Source organism: Notothenia rossii (assembly GCF_949606895.1).
Source record: "Notothenia rossii genome assembly, chromosome: 2".
NCBI classification, from domain to species: Eukaryota; Metazoa; Chordata; class Actinopteri; order Perciformes; family Nototheniidae; genus Notothenia; species Notothenia rossii.
Genome location: NC_136904.1, coordinates 35392537 through 35415391, shown reverse-complemented (window position 1 = coordinate 35415391; position 22855 = coordinate 35392537). Strand labels below are relative to the sequence as shown.

The following is a 22855-nucleotide window of genomic DNA, read 5'->3' as shown; positions in this document are numbered from 1 at the left end:
CCAAACAGTCTCAAGGAGGCAAGAGTAAACCCTCTCTTAAAGAAACCCACTCTCAACCCGTTTGATGTTATAAACTACAGGCCTGTCTCTCTCCTCCCGTTCCTGTCTAAAACACTTGAACGTGCTGTCTTTAAACAACTCTCCTGTTATTTCCATCAGAACAACCTTCTTGATCCGCACCAGTCTGGTTTCAAGGCAGGTCACTCAACAGAAACTGCTCTCCTTGCTGTCTCTGAGGAACTGCACACTGCTAAAGCAGCCTCCCTCTCCTCTGTCATCATTCTTCTGGACCTGTCTGCTGCATTCGACACGGTGAACCATCAGATCCTCCTTCGCACTCTCCAAGAACTTGGAGCTTCAGGCACTGCACTTTCCCTCCTCACCTCATACCTCAAAGACCGCAACTACATGGTTACTTGGAGAGGGTCCGTTTCCGACCCTTGTCAATTAACTACAGGGGTTCCTCAGGGCTCTGTTCTTCGTCCCCTCCTCTTCTCCTTGTACACAAACTCGCTCGGGTCTGTCATTAGCCCGCATGGTTTTTCATACCACTGCTACGCTGACGACACCCAACTAATTCTGTCCTTTCCCCGCTCAGAGACCCAGGTCGTCGCACGCATCTCTGCTTGCCTAGCAGACATCTCTCGGTGGATGTCTGCTCATCGTCTCAACCTCAACCTTGACAAGACTGAACTGCTTTTCCTTCCGGGAAAAGATTGTCCCACTCTTGACCTAAAACAACATCGGCACCTCTGTTGTTTCCCCGACTCAGACTGCAAGGAATCTGGGTGTGATCCTAGATAACAAACTGTCCTTCACTGCAAACATTGCTGCTACAACCCGCTGCTGCAGATACACGCTTTACAACATCAGGAGGATACGTCCCCAGCTGACCCAGAAATCAGCGCAGGTTCTGGTCCAGGCTCTCGTCATCTCACGCCTAGACTACTGCAACTCCCTCCTGGCTGGTCTACCTGCATGTGCCATCCGACCTCTGCAGCTCATCCAGAATGCAGCGGCTCGCCTGGTCTTCAACCTTCCAAAATGTTCCCCCACCACGCCGCTCCTCCGCTCACTTCACTGGCTTCCGGTAACTGCTAGAATCCACCTTAAGACAATGCTACTTGCATACCATGCTGCGAATGGATCTGGTCCTTCCTACATCCATGACATAGTTAAACTGTACACCCCAGCACGTGCACTACGCTCTGCATCAGCCAAACAGCTCGCTGCACCAGCACTGCGAGGGGGACACAAGTTCCCATCATCAAAAACACGTGGGTTTGCTATCCTGGCTCCAAAATGGTGGAATGAGCTCCGGACAGAAATCAGGACAGCAGAAAGCTTACACATCCTCCGGCGCAGACTGAAAACTCATCTCTTTAGACTCCACTTCGAGCGATTGAATTACTAACAAAGCACTTATATACTAATAAAGGGCTGGCTTATCTAAAGCCAGTTGAGTAGCACTTGAAATGTTTGGCTCTATGAAACCTGATGTACTTATATGATTCTGTTTTCTTCAAGGTTGTATCTTCCTGGTCGAATGCACTTATTGTAAGTCGCTTTGGATAAAAGCGTCAGCTAAATGCAATGTAATGTAATGTAATGTAATGTAATGGGTGAGGTGTCATCACAGGTAGGTGTGAAATGCCCCCCTGTGTAGCGCCTTTGTTGTCTAATCCTTTGATGTGAGGGTTGAGGTGTTATAACAGGCAGTAGTCATTGCACACCGGTGTGTTATAAGCCTCTGATGTTAATCTAGGTGTTGATTAAGGCAGTCTCTTTGAAGTTGTGCGTGAGACTGTCTCACCCCTGTCCCCTCACAGCCCCGGCCTCTCCCCCTTTCTCCACCCCTTCCTTTGGCTATGAGGCCAGAAGATAGTGGGGGCGGAGTTAGGTGAAAAAAAAAAGAAAGTCTCTTTGAAGAGGGTAATACTAATTTAAAATATCCTATTCCCCCCATGATCTTGTCTTTTTTATTGTTTAATTACTTCACACAACTATAAGGAAGCCTAATATGAAGTTATGTGAGGGTGTATAGGGGTAATATTAGAATTTGCTGTATGCAAAAAAGAGAAGTTTAAAAAAACAAAACGTTTTTTTCTGCTGTATTCAGACAAAGTAAGCAGATCCAGTGTGGTTGATCAGAACAAAAAAAAGCTGTAAACACTTAAAATACATAGAATCAACAGTGTGCAAACATACAAGGCTTTGTACTGAAGATCAATGCAAGGGCAGAGTTTCACTCTGTGGGGGGACAAAAGAAGCATCGTTAATCACCTGGACAAAGGACTCTTTAAAGCAGAGATACCATATTCAGACACATACCTGAATATCAGTAGGAGAGGACTCTTTAAAGTAAATACATTATAAGGTTAAAATAAGATATATATGTGGTGGAATTAGTTTAAAACAGTCACCTTACACTTTTAGTTGTCCTCTCTAAATTAGATTTAAGGTTTTTAAAATGATTAGTGTTAATTAAGGGCTATTGTTATTTTGGTTTATAAGGGGATAGGAGTTCAACTTTAAAAATGCACAGGATCATTCTAAGAAGAGTGAGAGGGCTAATGAGCCAGCACCATACTTCCTCTATGCATTTTCTTGACCTGTATCTGATCTTGAAAAACTCTGGTAAGTACTTTTTATTTTATTTTATAATATCATGTAATTATTTAATGCTGCTTGGTGTATGTTAAACAACCTCTGTGCATCTGTTGAATTTATTTTGTAACAGCACTATGGCTCGTAATGATTTAGAAGCTTTGGGAAAAGTATCCCTCTATGTACAAATAATGTGGTGTCGATTTTTAATCAAATCTTTTTTTGTGTGTCTCAGTTCAGGAAAGTCTGAACCAAATAAGAATTGGAATATTAGAGAGGATTAACTCTTTTGTTGGAACCCTGTATGATTCATTCCCTGTGGAAAGTGAGTATATATGAATTTAAAAATGTATGTGTTTGTATCTAGCTTATTTTTAAAATCAAATATGTTTTTTTTTGCTGATGTGTAAAATATCCAAAATAACGTTTTATATACTTACTCTCTTGTTAAAAGGTGATGAAGTTTGCAGCGTAAGCCAGCCATCAGTGTACCAAAACCTCCCCTCTCTGGAGTTTACACACAGCCTACCTCTGCGACAAGTGCTGATCTAAGTTTGATCTTCAGTGATCCTCTCGAGCACCATCCCTCAGAGAGCCAGACAGACTCGTCCCCCTGTAACGCCCCCCCTTCAACAGGTCTGATGCTAACCCCCAATACAACTAAGGAACTCATTTTATTTTAATGGCCAAGGCAGATTTTGGCTTTTTTCTCTTGCCAAGATAATTTTAGACACACTTTGAGGTATGCAAAACCTTAAAACTAGAAATGAAGTACATTGTCTGATTAGATCGTTTCATAAAGACTGTTTCTCTAAAAGGTAAGTTTGTGATTTTAACAGTTTTTTACTGACACTCTGCAGATTTGTGTGTAATTCTCTCACAAAGGAACTGTAAGATACACTTTTTATGTATGCAAAACCTTAAACATTTTTGAAACCAAGATACTTTTGTGATACACTTTTATGTAGGAACATTGTACAACTGGTAGAATGTCAATCACTTTGTAACATTTTATTTTCTTAAAGACTGTGACTCTAAAAGGCAAGTTTGAGATTTTAACACTTATTTACTGACACTTTTCTTGTGTTACTAAGATACTTTTATATACACTTTGATGTATGCAAAACCTTAAAACTAGAAATGAAGTACATTGTCTGATTAGATTTTTTCTTAAAGACTGTTTCTCTAAAAGGCAAGTTTGTGATTTTAACACTTTTTACGGACACTCTGCAGATTTGTGTAATTCCTGTTACTTATTCTTACATTTTACCTCTTGCTGCTTGGTTGAAAGTGATGGATGAAAAATAACTTTTTAAAAAGAGTCAAATTCTCTCAATTCTACAGATGATTCCCCCCACTCAACGCAATAAGTCCCACCCCACTCAGCAAATCATCTAAAACGAAGGACTCCACTAAGACGACCGTTGAAAAGTAGCCATGGATCTGAGAAAAAACAAGTCTGATGTAGCCTATCCTTATTACCACCAGGATAACGGATATGGGCTTAATGACTGGATGTTACAAAGTAGGGGAGAGGATGTTCCCGAAGAAGAGCTTTCCTCTATATCATATCCATGTAAGGTCTTTCGGACAAAATAGGACTATGATAACATGACATATGAAGAATATCTTTCTTTAAAAGATGGTATTATAGATAACCTTTATAGAAACAATATATCTCATACCACTCGCCAAGATCGCAAACGACAATTAGTGTCACAGTCCAAACTGTGTCCCTGTTTGTTCCCCTGTGTGTGTGTGTGTGGAGAGGGTGTGGTGTCCCTTGCAGGCAGCAGCCTGATTGCTCTCACCTGGCCGTCCGACTCAGCTGTCCCTCATCATCTAATCAGGACACAGCTTATCTACTCCAGTCTCCCAGCAACTCACCGCCAGATTGTTTTCGAGATCCGTTGATGGTCAGAGTGGGTTGCTTGACACACACAAACACTACGGCAGATGAAGGATTGGACGAGTGGAGATTCAGTCGGAGGAGTGTGAAAAACACCGAGAAAAGCTGCAGAAGAGAAAGAAGAGGAAGAAGAAGAAGAAGAAGAAGTAGTAGTAGTAGTAGTAGTAGATTGGTCACATTCCTGGTTGCGTGGCGAACACGGAAGTGGCAGCTCACGACTGGAGAGTCTGCTGTCACGAGGAGCTGTTGACGGAGGGAGGGAGAAACGGACGGAGGAAGCCGGAAGAAGAAGGTGAAGTTGGAGACATGCTGCAGAAAGTTCAGAGAGAGTCGGAAATCATCGAAACATACAGAAACGGTAGCATTGGACTGGTTAGCATAAACTGTACATTGACTGTATCATCATGTCAACCAGCTCAGATGGGACCCAAAGAGCTGATATGGAATGGGAGGAAACCAAAGCTGTGAGGAAGAAAAGGGCTTTGAGGGAAAAAGTTAGCAGACCAAGAACACAAAGTTGGTCGGATTGGTCGAGTGGTGCAGGCTTAAACAAAAAAACAAAAGGCAGTCAAAATGAAAAACAAGCAATTTCGAATACAGAACTAGAGCAGGAGTGGAAAGTTATAATATAATTCAACCGGGATGGTGGGCATTACCACCCGATTCAACTGACAAAATCAATTGATTAAGAAATGGGTAAAATCAAATTTGCCAAGTTTATGAACAACAAACGAGTTTTGATACAAGCAACCAGCAAGCAACAGCAGGGAAAAATACTTAAAATGACGACACTCAGTGGGGAAAAAATAAAGGCTCATATCCCAGGAGCAATGGCAATGTTGAGAGGAGTCATATCTGGAGTTCCACTTAATATGTCTATGGATGATGTTAAAAAGGAGATTAAAGGAGGAAAAGTTATTGAGGCAAACAGACTTATGAGCAAAAGAGATGGCACATTGAAGGAAACACTTTCAGTAGTTATTCAGTTTGAGAAAAATATACCGAAATCTGTGCAAATAGGATACATGAACTACAGTGTGAGGGAATTCATCCCAAAACCACTTAGATGCTATGCATGCCAAAGAATGGGACACACAGCAATGCAGTGTAAAGGAAAACTAAGGTGTGCGAGATGTGGAGGCCAACATGAGTATGGGAAATGTGGAAAAGAGGCAAAGCTGAAATGCTGTAATTGTGGAGGAGAGCACAGTGCGGCGTTTGGTGGATGTGTAGTGCAGAGAGAAGCCAGAGAAGCTCAGAGGGTCAAAGTACTCAGTAAAGTCTCATATGCAGAAGCTCTAAAGAAGGTTAGGGAAACGGAAGCAAACAATCAGGTTTCCTAGTGGAAGGGTTCAAAGAAACTTAGTACAGAGTGGTAGCAACATTTCAGAAAGGCAGGTTACAAATCAAAGCCAAGTACCTGTGGAAATTAAAGAAGATGATAGCATTCTCGTGGTAAAGAAAGTCAACTTTATGACATTCATCTGCCATACCATTAATGTTGCAGCACAGATGAAGAAGAAAAGTGACAGAATCAAAACCATCGTGCAGGCAGCGGAGAAATTCCTTAACATTAGAGATATAAAAGCAGACCAGATACATGAATTACTAGCAACAAAACATGTGGGAGAAACGGACAACCAGGATGAGGGTTAGCACGTTGTTAATGGTAATTCACATACTCCAGTGGAATGCTAGAAGCCTCATAGCTAATGGACAGGAGTTTAAAAAATATGTCTATGAGTTACAAACATTGCCAGATGTAATTTGTGTGCAAGAGTCTTGGTTAAAACCTCATCTAGACTTTATGATTCCAGGGTTCAGCTCTATCAGATATGATAGAGTTAGCAATCAAAATGGTGGAGGGTGTGTTACTTTCATAAAGGATGGGCTGGCCTATAGGGTAGTCCCATCCCCTGACGACAAGGAATGTGTCATAATAGAAATATGCAGCCCAAGGAAAGAAGGGAACATAAAGCTTATCAATTTCTATAACCCGTGTAAAAATCTGGACATTGAAACCTTACAGACAATAGCAGGGACGGCTCATAGAAGGGGAGTATGGTGTGGTGACTTTAATGCTCACAACAGCCTTTGGGGAAGCAGTCAAACAGACAGTAATGGGGATGTCGTAGAAGAAATGCTAGAGGAAAGATCACTGTTTTGCCTTAATGATGGACAAAAAACAAGAATAGACGTGAATAGGGGGACACAATCATGTTTGGACCTCACACTGGTGACGGATAGGTTAGTTAAATCATGTGAATGGTATGTTAAAAGTGATTCTACCATAGGAAGTGATCATTACCCAGTTTTCACAATCATCAATACAAAGGTATGTAGACAGGAAGGGAGTGTATTTACCAGGTGGTGCTTTGGTAAAGCTGACTGGGAAACATTTAGGCTTTACTGTAAGGAGTCAGCGCAATTGTTAACATTAGAAGGAAGTATAGAGGAGTGCTCAAATCAAGTCACAATGCACATTAAAGAAGCAGCAAATAAAACTATACCTAAAAGAACAACAGAGGGTAGGAAGAAAGTGGTTCCGTGGTGGAATGAGGAATGTAGCAGAGCTATTAAAGAACGAAACAAGGCATTTAGGTCTTTAAAGAAAAACTTGTCACAAGACAATATTTCAGATTATCAAAGGAAAAGGGCAGTAGCCCGTAAAACAGTAAAATACACAAAAAAGACGTCATGGAGAGAGTATTGTTCCACCATTGGAAGAGGAGTAAAGTTAGGGGATGTATGGTCGATGTTTAAACGGATGAATGGGAAAAGGAAGTCGGTTAAAATTCCCGCTTTGATTGATGGGGAGAAAGTGGCAGTGTCAAATGAAGAGAAGGCAGAATGTTTAGGTAGGGCATTTGCTGCGGTGCATAGTGGGGAACACCTTGATGACAAACATAGACAGCAAAAAGAGTGTGTATTAAGAGAAAATGAAAATGTGAGGGAAAAGAGACGGGATGATAATTCAGCTCTTGATGTAGACTTCTCAATAGCAGAACTTAAAATAGCTTTGCAAGGTACAGGATACTCAGCACCAGGACAAGACCAGCTATGCTATGCCATGTTCCGGCAGCTACCAGAGGAAACATTCAAATTAGTCCTGAGACTATTTAATCAAATCTGGAGAAACGGAGTCTTACCAATGAGTTGGAAAACGGCAGTTATATTGCCATTTAATAAGCCAGGGAAGGATCCTGCTAATCCCAATAATTACAGACCCATAGCATTAACATCACACTTATGTAAATGGATGGAGAAGATGATAGTGCATAGAATATCACACGTCTTAGAACAGAGAGGGTTAATAAGTCATTTTCAGAGTGGTTTTCGTAAAGGAAGATCCACAATAGATGCTTTGATTAGAGTAAGCAATGAGGTGGAAAAGACAGTGAAAATGAAAGAGGTTATGGCAATAGTATATTTTGATATTGAAAAGGCTTATGATTCTATGTGGAGGGATGGGTTGCTCATCAAATTGAGTAGAATGGGTGTTGGAGGGAGAATGTATAACTGGATCATGGCTTTTTTATCAGACAGAACATTCAGAGTTAAAGTAGGGGCAGAGGTTTCAAAAGAGTGCAGTATAGAAAATGGTATTCCTCAAGGGAGTTCAATCAGCCCGATATTATTTAATGTTATGATAAATGACATTTTTAGTAATTTGGATGGATGCATAAAATCTGCACTATATGCAGATGACGGGGCCATATGGATACGGGGAAGAAATGTTCCATATGTGTTTGAAAAAATAGGGAAAGCTATAAAGAAAGTGGAGACGTGGTCATACAACTGGGGTTTCAAGCTGTCAGCAAGCAAATCTTGCTTTATGAAATTTACGAATAAACGCAAGATGGAGACTGAGAAGCTTACATTATATGGAAAGCCGATGAGTGAGGTCAATGAATTTAAATATCTGGGGCTATGGTTAGATAGTAAATATACATGGAAAACTCATATTAAACATTTGGAAACAAAATCCAAAAAAGTGTTGAACCTATTAAGAGCAGTGGCTGGATGTGACTGGGGGGCAGACAAACAGGCATTAATCGACATCTATCGGGCAATTATGAGGACAACACTGGATTATGGGTGTTTAATATATGCAGCAGCAGCACAAACGTCATTACTAAAAATTGATAGGTTACAATATAAAGCGTTACGGTTGTGTATAGGTGCAATTAAGTCAACCCCTACTAATGCAATATTAGTTGAAGCAGGAGAGACTCCATTGGAGCTAAGAAGAGAGAAAATTGCTCTTGCTTATTGGGTCAGGTTAAAAGGAAGTGGGGAAGGAAATATCACAAACAAAATACTACAGGAGTGCTGGGAATATTCTAAGTTTCAGGGGCGTGGGTTTGGATGGACAAATAAAGAAAAAATAAGGACATACGGCATGCATGAGTTAGAGTTTTCACCATCAAATCCATTCAGTAGTGTACCCCCATGGCTCTTTCCAATAGTAAATATAGATGTGAGTATTGTAGAAAAGAAAAGAGAGTGGCAAATAAATGAAGTAGGACTCAAAACAAGTTTGTACCTCAGGAATAATTATCACAATTACCTCAAAATATATACAGATGGTTCTAAAAACAAAGAAGAGTGTGTCGGAATTGGTATGTATATATATCCCAGAATTTAAAGTGTCAATATCAAAAAGAGCATCAGACCAACTTTCAGTGTATACAGCAGAAATGTTGGCAGTAGTAATAGGATTACAGTGGGTGGAAGAGGTCAGACCAGACAGGGTGGTGATATGCACAGATTCATTATCCAGTTTACAAAGCATACAGTCAACAACAACTGCCAGAGAAGACATACTCATAGAAATCAATCACAGCCTGTTAAGACTTCACAGAAGCGGCATAGATCTGCAGTTCTGCTGGGTGCCTGCGCATGAGGGGGTGAAAGGGAACGAGTGTGCTGATAGATTAGCAAAAAGTGCACTACAAAAGGAAATCACACTACCAGTTCAACTTGGAAAAGGAGAAGGAAAAGCAGTTATTAAGAAGAAAGGGATGGAGATCTGGCAGAAAAGGTGGGAGAAAGACCAGAAAGGCAAAGAATACCATCAAGTGCAAAAGACAATTACAATTAATATTTATAAAGAAAGAAACAGAAGGGAGGAAGTAATGATAGCTAGGCTCAGACTAAATCACACTGCATTAAATGGTACGCTGTATGTCATGGGGAAAAGTGACAGTGACAAGTGTGGGAACTGTGGAGTTAGGGAAAATGTGGAACATATTTTATTACATTGTGTCACCTATAGAGTTGAAAGAGGGAAATTAAGGGATACAGTTTTAGAGGCAAAGAGGGAGTGGAATGTAGCGGGTATTCTGGGAACAGAAGGAGAAGGAGTAAGAGCTATCAGAAAAGCACTGTTCACCTTTTTGAGGGAAACTGGGATAGGGAAAAGAATTTAACAGTAGACCATGGATGATTTGTTTTTTGTTTTGTTTTATTTATTTTATTTTATTTTATGGTTTTCTTTTTGATATGCTGGTTTATTAGAGGACTGACATGATGATACACACTCGTGTACAGTAGGTGGCGGTATGCAACCAAAAGCTGTTTGCGACCCGCCATTAAAAAAGAGAAGAAGAAGAAGAAGATTGTTTTCTACACCAGTGGTATTACATCCTCCTGGCTGCCCATTCAGTTATCCTGTCTGCGTGTAAATCCGTACTCTTTGTAACTAGTTTCTCTTGTGTTTCCAGTGCAATCCCTCGGCCATCATCCACCAGAGCTTCCAGCCAACCTGCCTGCTTCTTCCTGCATCCTACCTGCCTGCCTGGTAATCAGTCCAGCCTCTCACTGCCTACCTCCACTCCGGACCTCCATAATCACCAAACCTGCCTGAGTCTCCGAAACAATAAACCATTTAAACATCTTCAGTCATTGCCTGCGCCTGGGTCCTGTTTAAAACATAATCCTAACAATTAGCAGAAAAGAAAAGCAAAAGTAAAGAAAACCGAAGCAAAAGCAAAATGAAAAGGAGAAGAAAAATGAAAAGCAAACGCAGAAGGCGAATGAAAAGAAAAGGGACAATAGGACGGAAAACGAAAAAGACAAAAAGAAGGAAGGTGAAAAGAAAAAGGAACAAAGTGAAGAAATTTCAACTAACTATAGAGGATGGTGTTGTACAGATGTAGCACTTAATTTCAGACAGTTTGAAACGCGAGGGCCGTGATTGGTACGTGATCTGCCCTCGCTCAAGGGAAAACCTCCAGCTTGACTTGAGACCGCCCCGTGATAAATAAATATAATTATAATGAAGCCAGCTGCAATGGATCATTGATCCACCAGGGGGTGCAGTGGGTTTCCGCTCATGTGAAATAAAGTCAGATACTGTACAGTACGCTGGATGTACAGCGGAACTTAATGTTGTTTAGTCTAAAAAAAGGAACGGGAGGAAATGCAGCCCGGCTCTCGATTTTTAATCCTAATTTAATCATCATCTTCACCACGATCATTTATGGTATCGTTTATGTTTGCCGAATTGACATGAAATCACTGACAAATATGAATATACTGTATTCAACTTCATTAAAACGTTATTAATGTGCCTAAACTCAGTAATTATACGATCATGTTCTGATAATGATGACGCAATAGCCCCGCCTCTTCCCACCTCTGCTGCTCACCCCCGCGTCAAAGTAAACTGCACACTAAATTCAGATTATTTATCTTTCTCTCGATATGGACATAAACGCGAGTGAAGTCTAATCTGACAGGACGGAGACACGCAGCTCCGCTCACCTGCAGCTCCTCCCGCTGTGATGCAGCGGGGAACGGAGTAAAACACACACTTCAGTCAGATCATCGCCCTTAGCTATTTTAATTACCTCTCGAACTACCTAAACTAGTTATAAATATGTTTATTTTTACTGTCGGCCAGGTCACTCATTACTGGATCAGCTGCTGCATGAGACAGACACTGACGCTGTCCGAAGAGAGGGAGGAAAAAGAGAGGCTCCGTGTATTTTATTATTATATAGAGTCGTTATTCATTTGTTTTAAAGCTCAATAAATAACAAAGAAGACCTTTGACCGGCACTTTTTATAATTTTGTCCGGAAGATTTAAACTTTAATACACGTTGACCTCTGCCCCATGGATGTATAATAAGAACTGGATACAGCGTGGGAGGCGGGGCCTCATTCATTCCTATGAGAGTTGCTTGGCGCATGATGATAAAATGGCCCAACTTTTGAGAGAGCGAAACGCCACAGATTACCCGGCATGCCTGAGAAGTACCCGTATGTGCGCTCATAGCGCATGCGCAACTTTAACCGAAATGCAAATAATTATTGCACTGTATATATATGTATATATATATATATATATATATATATATGCAATAAGCTTCTTAGTGCAATAAGTAGCTACAGGGACGTTAATCTAACGTCGGTAATATTAACTTTATTTAATACAACATTTACGGTACAAGATTTAATTATACAGCCCATGTAGTATAATATTTTAAAAATGAGGAATTACAGCAAACATGTGCAATATATCCATTATTACAGCTCCGTGGGATGGCAGTGAGACGATATGGGTCCGTTGTTATTGTGCATCCATGGGTAAAGATAAACGCATGTAGTGCTGAACCTGCTGAACACGTAACATGAACGTGCCGGGCGGCGCGGTCCCGTGGGTTAGATCCGCGTTCATAATGCAGAGGGATATAACTCTCAGAATAACGTTATTAGCACATTTTTAAAACTTGAGGAACGAATGTTTTTTATTAGGGCTATACAAGTGTTCATACTGGGTGGTTTATTTAGTTTTAAAAAAATTATCCAACGATTTACAGACCATTCTTTCCCCATGGGAAAAAGTGTTTCCGGGCCCAGCAACCTAAAGGAAGTGTAGTATCGCCGTTTGGCCACGACGAATATTCTACTCAGAGTCCGGCGCACTTCCTGGGGGCCTGCTCGGCCCCCACCGCGGAGAATAAACGGAAGGGTAACCATGACAACCATGCTTCTTCGCTAATTCTATGCCACTGGTCCGTGGTCAAGCCTGGGAACCGACGGGAGACACTGGACTCAAGTGTCTGCCTCACATTGAGGGGAAGGGGCATTTCCCCTTTGCTCCCGCTCCAGTTTGTGATTCTGACCATGTTCTCATAATTTTCAAATGGCAACATGGCCATGAACATATCCCGCTATTAGAATGCAATTTTTAAAAACATAGGGTGCTACATAACACACTTTCAGGAAAAGTCACGGACTGGGAGACTTTAATATTTTATTGAAAAAAGTTACATTGCACACACCACATCACACAAATTGACCCAATTGGCGGTTCTAGTGTTAAATAAACTCACTAATGAATTAAACCAGTTCAATACTCATTATTCTTATCATTCTTTATGAGCGCAGAAAGTCTTAAAATCAGACGGCAGGCAGTTACAAGTGTGTGTGTGTGTGTGTGTGTGTGTGCGCGTGTGTGCCTTATGTGCCCATCCCCCCATGTGAATCACACGTAGCTCTGATCACCTATGATAAATGGGCCACACCTAATTGCTGGCTATTCAGCCACAGAGCTCCCTCTATGCAAATCAAACTGTAGACAGTGTGAAAGCAGTGACGGCAGGTAGTTAGCTGTGATCACCTATAGGCTAAGGCTTGAAGTTACTTCAGATGCTGACATATTTTTATTTTTCAAGTATAAACATACAGTATACAACAGATATACATGCATACAAATTATAACATCACATTTATGTTATTAATTTTACAAATAGGACAGAGGGTACACAAACAGTACGAAACAAATAGAGAGCTTTCTAAACATCAGCAGGAGAGGACTCTTTCAAGACACTAGTAAATACTGAAATGAACATTAAATGTCCTCTTAAAATGCAAGTTTCTTCGTGACACTTCCAACATAAATGGAATTCTCACTAACCTAAAACATTTTATTTTTTTAAAAACATGTCACTGTAGAGACACAAAATACTTGAACATACAAATGAACAACACCAAATTGAGCTCACTTTCTACACTCTTTGATGATCTACCTCCTACCTAGTTTGTTTTTTAGTCCATGTATTTTGGCAGAGGCTTGGTCTGGCTGTATCTTCATAACAACCCTCTGGATAAACTCAAATGAATATTTCATTTCCAGAGTATACTGAAGATTGAAGCAATATATTAGTCCAAGAAGCATCGCAAAGCCACATCTTTCAGGTTGTGGAGCACATCCCATTCACCTTCGTAGCCTATGAGTAGACCAACTTGCATCACCTTCATGGCTTCCTCGAGAGTGTCTCCATGAGCCTTAAAAAAGGAGAAATAAAAGTGAGCTCAGTGTACTATAAGTACTTTTTCTCTACAAAGCTAATTAAGAGGCTTCTGCTATAAACATAGAAGCTAAAATCTACAGTTCACAGTTTAAAAGTGCAATGTGATGGAACATCATTTCAACTGCCTCTCTTTTCACAGTTTGAGCTTTATATTTATTTATATTATTTAATAGTTACGTTTTCTTGCGGTTTTTGTTTATATTAAATGTATCATTCTTTATTGCAATAATTTTTTGCTAAATTAAGGTAATTGTAAACATTACTTTTGAAGGAAACTTTGGGCACAGGGTGATTTGGGTTGATTTATGTTAAAATGTACAATTACATAAAGTAATTCAAGACAGTTATGATCTTACATCACACATCCTGATGACATTTTCCTGATTTTCGCCAGACATGTAGTGTGATAGTCCCAAGAGAGCAGCAGTCCTCCTCCTCTCATTTGTGTCCTGTAGGACAACAAATGCAGTGGGATATAAACATTTTTAGCAAACTTATGGTCATCAGCATCTCCACTTACATCTTTCTCAAGGCAGTCCAAAAGGCCTTTTAGTGCCGGCTTCTTTCCAGTCCTGGATGCACCTTTGTAGACCTCCAGCAATGCCAGGCCATCAAGTCCATCCAGAAACGATGAAAGCAGGTCTGTAGTGACAATTCTCTGGAACTCTGCCTGAATCTGAGGAGACACAGACATATATGAAATATTCTACCAACAGTCTGCAACTGTGCATGTTGCCTTCTCATTGTAACTGGAAAACCTGCACAACTTACAAGTCCACTTCATCCAGTTGCAGCAAAATGGAAATCTTTGAAAATCTGTCTGTAATAGAGAACACACATTTAGGTACATTATGAAGCAGGCCTTAATAAAGTAATAAGAACTGTGAATATGACAAAGAATAAGATGCACACAATTAAAACAGTCACGTTGCCCATAAACTACAAGCCTTGGCTTTCACAATTACAATATTATCCCTGAATTCATATGATAAAGACTTAAACTGTACTTCATTTAAATAAATAAACAACTTGAAATGTTCATCTTTGATTGATGAGGCATATTCAATCTAATAAATGCATGGGATGCATGTAATAATAACAGGGAAAGGTTAGTGTGCATCCACATAGAGCATTTTTGTGTCTACGTGCATGCCAAATATATCAATGAAAAAACTATTATTTGTTTTAACCAAACTTAAAAGAAATTGTACAATGGTTGTAATTGTTGATTATTTGCTTGCAGTTATTTTCCATAGACTATTCAGTGGATTATTATTGTTTTTTTAGTAATAACTTGACTACCTCTGAAAGCAGAAGTTTAGGAACAATTATTGTTCATGTATAAATATTATTTATTTTATTATAATATAAATATCTAACAATTACAACCATTGCACATCTTATTTATTATTGTGGGTGAACAGTAACCTTTCCCCGTGTTATAATTACATACATCCCATTAATTTATTAGATTAAATAACAATAATCTCATCAATCAAAGATCAACATTTTTAAGTGCCTTGAGCACCGACTGTTCCCGCTGCTAGAAACGGCTGATATTAAGACACTTCAGTGCGCAAGTCACAGAACGAAATGCATTGTGGGACATGTAGTTTATGGGCACCATAGTTCAATAAAATAAACTAAATATATTCCTTTCTTTTCTATAAAATATTTTCTAAAAAGCAGAAATACAAATTTGTCTCCATTTCAAGAGTGGAACATAGCATTTGTACACAATATAAATGCTATTTCTGAACACAGTTAGCATTTTACTCGTTCAATGGCGCGAGGCACCCCCTCTGTATCTGGGCAGGTTTAGCGTGAGCTGAACCAGAAAAACGTTGCAAGGATAGAATCACTTTAACACTTGCTCGGCCTTAACAAAAAACAATCTTCAAGTCCCCTATACTTATCCACAAATGACATCCATTTCAAAGCCATGGCGGGGGCTAACAAGCTACAATTCTTAGCCGAACAGAGAGCCGGGACACGGCTAATTACTGGCAGGAACACAAACAACCTCACCGAAACACGTTAATTTAGCTTAAATATTTAGCCGAGCAGAGCCGGGACACGGCTAATTACTGGAACGAACAAACAAAACCTCTCTAAATTAAGCTACAAATATAGGCAGTTACCATTTAAACCTTTTAAAAATTCATAAGCGTCATACATAAGAGTAAGAATACTTGAAACTTATTTATTTAATAAAAGTTTAGATAATCATAATCCTGTAAAGTTAGCTTGGTTAACCGACATTTTCATAACACTGCCCTGAAATTAAATCTCTTTTATAAACATTCAAACACCAGTTAGGTGTGGATTTAACTCCATTTAGCTACTTTTCGTTTTGCCTTAAACCATTAAATATGCAACCACTCACCTGACTTTGCCTGTCCGTCAGTGGTTAATCAGCCGAAATCACTGTCATATCGCTTCACAAAAACGTATTCATCCGCCGCTTAGCTTTTCGTAGTCATCAATCTGTCCGGTGGAAGTTCTTCTTTTGAAAATGGCGAATCAAACTCTGTGGTTCACTTGCTGTATATCGTAAAAAAATAAAAAAAACTCATGTCCCTGTTAAATGCATTCAATTAATGAAAACAACTATGAGACCGGGACTATTCTCACCGGGCAGGAATATGTCAACACTACTGCCATGTTAAGAGGCCATGGAAAGTTTCAGAACATTATTACACATCACAACTCACTGTTCAGTCAAATTGACTTCATAGAATGTAGAGGTCATTGAACTGGCTTACAGAGCTGAGTTGAAATAATAACAACTTATGAAATTAAGTAGAAATTGCATAAATTGATATGTTAAGTGAAAGTAACTTAAAGACAAAAGTTTCAATAACTTAATGATCAAATCCTTTTTTACAGCGGCTCCATAATATAACTGGCAAAAATGTAAGAATTTCATGCATCGGCCTACAGTGGGAAAATGGTTTAATCTGTTGGAATAGAGTATAAATATCAAATATCACTACTTTTCTTCTAAATTAAATGCTGACATTACAAAATGCATGGTTTAATGTAATGTAAACATTTACATTATTATTATGATTATTTAATATATAAAGACTATATTTTCAAATGCTCTTCAAAGCAGTTTCTCTCAACTACGAAAAGCAACATCATTTCTGTATTTGTGAATGAAGCGCCATCTCCTGGTTAAAACCTGAAATTGAAAATCTGGCAACGCCCTCTTGGAAAATAGTGGGAGGGCTTAACATTCCTCTATACTGGTTTTAGGCAGGTCGTAGGCAGGAAGCTGTAAACTGGAGTCTGAAATGAAGTGCTACATCTGTAGAGCCATTACTGGATCATAATAATCTTATTGTTAAGGCTGGGTCCAAAGTTCAGGACCTACAATGGCCAGCTGGATTCAGTCTTTTAACAAAGTTTAATAAAGGAAAAAAGGAGCAACTAAAAAACAATCCACAAAATGAAGGTGGATCTAGTTCACGCTGGTGGCGGCGGCAGGACTCAGGCTGGCTCGAGCAGACACTGGAAAAACAGAGGAAAAAACAAGGTTACTCTTCAACAAAAACAGCAAGAGAAAATCACACTAAGCTAGGCTACTACGACATTCAGCTCTACCGAGTGAGACGGAATTATCTGGCACTGGAGTGTGAACATGACCAGGGTTTTATAGAGGAGTTGATTAGATGAGTACAGGTGCTCCTCATTGTGAACCAGCTGAGCGCTCTAACGATCACCACACTGCACAGGAGAGAGAGAAGACAGAGGGGAGGAGGAGAAAGCAAAACACCTATACCATAACAGTACTCCTCCCCTAACGGACGCCTCCTGGCGGCCTTCCTGGCTTGTCAGGGAATTCCCTATAGAAATCTTCCAGGAGGGTGTGGTCCAGGATAAGGGCCTTTGAGATCCAGGACCGTTCTTCAGGACCATATCCCTCCCAGTCCACAAGGTATTGGAAACCCCGACCACGCCAGCGAATGTCCAGCAGCCGCCCACCCTTCTTTCACATAATATAATATGATCCTAGTGTGTCCTCGCATATGATTGGCCACATGGTGGCTCAGCAAAATAAAGTCCCGCCCCTGCCTGCAGGGATTCACAGCAAGAGTAGAAGCGGCTGGAGATTCTGCTCTCCCTGACGGGAGTCTGCTCTCCTAGCGGCATCTCGCGATCGGCGTGTTGGAGACCTCTGAATTAAATTAAAGTCACCTCAAATCAGAAGGCTCAAGTCCAAGTCAAGTCCCGAGTCATTGGTGTTCAAGTCCAAGTCGAGTCACAAGTGTTTTGTGATTTTGTCAAGTCGAGTCCAAAGTCATCAAATTGGTGACTCGAGTATGACTCAAGTCCAAGTCATGTGACTCGAGTCCACACCTCTGCAATACTGTAATTTAAGGACATCCAAACATACGCTTGTATAGTCTGTCACAACTCTCTCAATGTGTTATCTTATATTATAACTAAAATAGTGTTAGTAGAACGTTGAACAGCTTAACATAGATGTAGGGTACAAAACCAGCACTTACCTAACACTGGCCAATACAAATAATTGGACCCTATGGATTATACTAACCATTCAGTAAAGAACAGCGGCCGTCACAACCAATTTCTGGGGTTTCCATGAAAGCAGAGATGGTTTTCAACCTCTCATTAAGAATCTTTGATGAAAGCTAAGTTTCGGTTTAGCTAATGTATTTATCATTTTACATGAAAGGGTTACAAAATGAAAATAAATCTGTTGCCCCTTCATGCTACACACACATAGCTAGCTACCAGTTGACGTGAGCAAATGTATTGTCACTATGTAATCTGTTGCAACACATCAGCTAGCTGGGCTTATTTGAATCCTAAATCATAGGTTACCTACTCTAGCCACATCAAAACCCCAGAACATGAACCTGATTGAGGCTTTGAACCGATGAACACTTTTTATTTTCCTCCCTACTCTGAGATCGTGAGGCTTTTCATGCTTTCTCATGGACCTGTAACAGCTAGCCCTGATGCTCACTCTCCCTGAAGGTAGATCTTTGTTTGAAACTTTGGGGAATTGGATATCATTCATGTTATCCAAAAAAAATCATTAAAACGCTTTACACTGTATCAAGACTGTCAAGTTGCCAAAGTTAGCCAGTAACTACAGCTTTGTTTGTCACTTACCTTCATAATTGTCGACGTAGCTGGATATGTAGCTACATCTTGAACCCCTCTTCTCTTTTGCTCCTAGGGGCTGAGCCTGCCGCTTGTACCAGCCGATATTTATCACTGATGTTAACCTTCGGTAGGTCTTGGAGACATCGAGTGTAAAATAGTGCCCATATAATATCTATACACTATCTATCGCTCTTCCCTCTACCGCTCTACTGTAGACCGGAAATGTACAACCGCACACTCAATGAACCGGAAGTTGATAGATGCCATCTTGTGCAACTAGCCTATTGGATCGTGAGGTTTAAAGTTACAGTTCTGCAATTAATGTCAAGCTTTATCTTGCACTGAAAAACTATTCTGATCAAAACTGAACAAAAATGAATTGAGGATGAACATCACTGACTGTTAGTCAGCCCCAAGTCCTGCCTCTCATGTATAACCATTATATTTTTACAACCCATTTATAACCATATTATTTGGGCCACAGAGCTCAGCATAAAACAATTTCAACAAAATTAAAGAACCCAGTGATCTTTTCACTTGTGTAGCAGTGGCCGCAAAATAAATATATTAATTTAACAGTTTGGTTAAACTACTAAGCCCGACAACGCCACCCCGGGAATTTCACCCAGGGAAATGTGACAAGTTTTAAGTCACTAGGACACACAGGTTCGGTTACTCATGGAACAAGAGACATGGTCCAATTATCAAAAATAGAACAGTTTATTTGTATACAATACTAAAAATAAAATTTATAAAAACAGTCACACAGGATCAGCAGTACGGGTGATGGGCCTGCGCCAGAAGCCCGTCTCTTTTCGGTGCAGAAAAACAGCAGCGGTTCTTTAAAGCCTTAGCTTGGCCCTAGATTAACAATAAACACACAAGTATAATATTAATGTTCAGGAAAGGTTTGGTGAATGGACTGAACAAATTGCCGTACATACCGATCAGGCAGAGAAGAGAGAGTTTCATGCTCTCTATGTTACGGCTACTTGACGTGCATCGCCAGGAAGACCCTCCGCTATACAAAACAAAACGTTACTACACATAAGTATGATAGAGAATTGCGAAACTTTACCTGAAGCCAGCTATTCTCCTACAACATACCTACGCCGGTGGTGGAAGCAAAACACGGCAAGAACGGAAGTGGGTAGGTCTGGGCCCCAGCGAACAAGAGGCCGCCAGCTAGAAGCCTCTGCCCCTTTATAGGGTGCCCCCTGGCGGTGATAGGCTAAAAAGAATATGCCTTACAACACTATTTACTGCTCATCCTGCTAAAATCGACCCCCCCATTTTCATCGTTGCCCCGACGATGTGCAAATCAAGCCCAGGTTAGCTAACCTAGGCCCAAGGTCTAAAGATGACAGACACCGAGTTAGACACCGGACCAGGAGAGTTTTTAGCCACAGGCGTCAATTCTCCCAACGCTCTCGGTAGATGATGGACATTAGGATGCTGCCCAGAGGTTGACTGTGGTGTCCGTCGCAAGGTCACTGCGCTAGAATCAGGGCAAGTGGATGGAGGGATAGCCAAGCGAGGGGAAGGCGAGGCTTCGTCAGATGGTGGAGGCAGCCACCAAGGGGTTTCTTGGGTCACCACAGCTTATCTGGTAGAAGGAGGATTCGGAGCTTCATTTCTTGAAACCCACTGGTCACCATCAAAGGAAAGCTCATCATCTGACTGTAGTGAGTCAGGAGGAATTGAGAGAGGGACAAGGACATCATCTGGAGAGTGTGTGCCAATCACAGCTTTCAACAAAATGCGGTGGACCCGTTTGGTCAGGTCGTTTGCAGGTGCAATCGTGTACACCGAACCGCCTTTTGGTGCTTTCACCACTATATACCTGACAGAACTCCAAATATCCCTGATCTTATGGCGCCCTCTTGCACCACAATCTCGCAACCAAACTAACTGGCCCTCGTTCAATGGGACATCTTTTACATACTGGTCATGGCACCTCTTTCTGCGCTCTGCTGCAGTTTTTAACCTCTCTTGCGCTCCTTCAAAGGCAATTTGCAATTTTGCCTGATGCTCCTGAATCCACTCATGGACAGGACCACCGACTGGATCAGGGACTCTACCCAACAGAAAATCAACTGGGAGCCTTGGCTCTTGTCCAAACATCAACAAGAATGGAGATTCACCAGTTGACTGATGGGGAGTAGTGTTGTAAGAATACAATAGTTGTGGCAAGCAGGAGTTCCAATCCCGTTTCCGAGACACAGGCAGAATAAGCAGCAAGTTGTGAAGGGTTCGGTTGAACCGTTCACATTGACCATTGCCTGCCGGATGGTGAAGGAGTAGTGCAAGATTTTTCTATGTTATAGAGGCTGCAAAGTTGTTGGATAAGAATGCTCTCAAAGTTTCGGCCTTGGTCTGAATGTATACGGGCTGGGACACCAAACTTTGAAAACCATTCTGTGACCAAAACTTGAGCCACAGTGGAGGCTCGTTGGTCACAGGTGGCAAAGGCAAAAGTGTACTTGCTAAAAATGTCTGTAATTACAAGGACTTTTTCCAACCTACTATAGGTGGGCTCCAAGACAGTGAAGTCAATGGCTAGAATTTCATTGGGTCTAGAAGCCAGCAAGTGTCCCATGGGAGCACGAGCCGCTGGTTGAGTGTCCTTGGCAATTTGACACCTCTCACAACTGTGCACCAATGTACCACCTCGGAGGATACCTGGCCAGTAACCCCGCTGCCTATAGCTCCAAGCTTCTTTCAATACCTTGGTGGTCATGCCTCTGATGGACTTCGGTGAACACAGGCTCTCTCAAAGCAGCTGGCAAAAGCAGCTGCAGAACTGCTTCAGCCCCATCAGAGCGAAAGATCTGGCGATAGAGGACCCCACTCATCTCAACTAACCGGTCCCATTGACGGAGCAGTGCCAATGCTTGCCTGGACAACTGCTTCCTCTCATCATTGCTTGGACGCTGCCTCCTTCTCCAGAACACCAAGAGTTCCTGAAGGACGGGGTCGACTTGCTGAAGTGCCTCCATATCAGACTGTGTATGATGAGGCAAGGCTATGACAGCTGCTTGGGTTGCCTGCGCCACTGGGAAGGCTTGCCGTAAAGGCAAGGGGAGCAAGGTGCTAGGGAGCATAGCTTCAAGATCTTGCACCCCTGGTGGGTGCTGAGGGGACAGGGCATCAGCATTTCAATTACTTCTACCAGATCGGTACTTAATCTCAAAGTCGAAAGACGCAAGTTGGGCTCCCCAACGTTGTTCAGTGGCTCCAAGCTTTGCCGTGGACAAAGGGGATTGTTGTCAATGAAGACAACACATTTATGACCAAGCAGATATTCCCTACATTTCTCAGTCATGGCCCACTTGAGCCCAAAAACTCCAGCCTCATAGAGCCGTAGTTGGCAGAGTTGCGTTCCGTGGGCCTCAGACCTCTGCTGGCATAAGCTATGGGCTTGACCTTACCACCTTGCTCCTGTGATAACACAGCTCAGAGGCCACCAAAGATTGTGTCGACCTCCAGAATGAATGGGAGGGATAAGTCGGCATAGGCAAGCACAGGTGCTGTGGTGAGCTTTGCCTTGAGAGCCTCAAAGCTCCTATGACACTCCTCAGTCCAGTTCCCAGCGATTTCACGCTCTGATCTCCTTTTGGACTTGGTGCCTCCCAACTCAGCCACCAACGTATGTAGAGGGGCCGCCAATTTGGCAAAGCCCTCCACAAACCTATGGTAGTAACTGGCAAAACCAAGGAACGACCGCAGTCCAGAGATGGTAGTGGGGGGCTGCCAACTGGCTACCACCTCCTGTTTGCTGGGATCAGTAGAGACACCCTGGTTAGAAATCACATGGCCCAGGAAACGCACCTCTCGCTGAAAGAAAGCACACTTTGAGAGCTTAGTCTTTAA

At 41.4% G+C, this 22855-nt stretch overlaps 1 long non-coding RNA gene across 1 annotated transcript; it reads right to left on the bottom strand.

Annotated features, from left to right (window-relative positions):
• Positions 1-13736: 13736 nt before the first annotated feature.
• Positions 13737-14510, bottom strand: LOC307029857. The gene is made up of 3 exons (XR_013805430.1): positions 14361-14510; positions 14197-14289; positions 13737-13814 (listed from the first exon to the last, which is right to left on the bottom strand). It is a non-coding gene; the product is annotated as an uncharacterized lncRNA (long non-coding RNA).
• Between the last annotated feature and the right edge of the window lie 8345 nt (positions 14511-22855).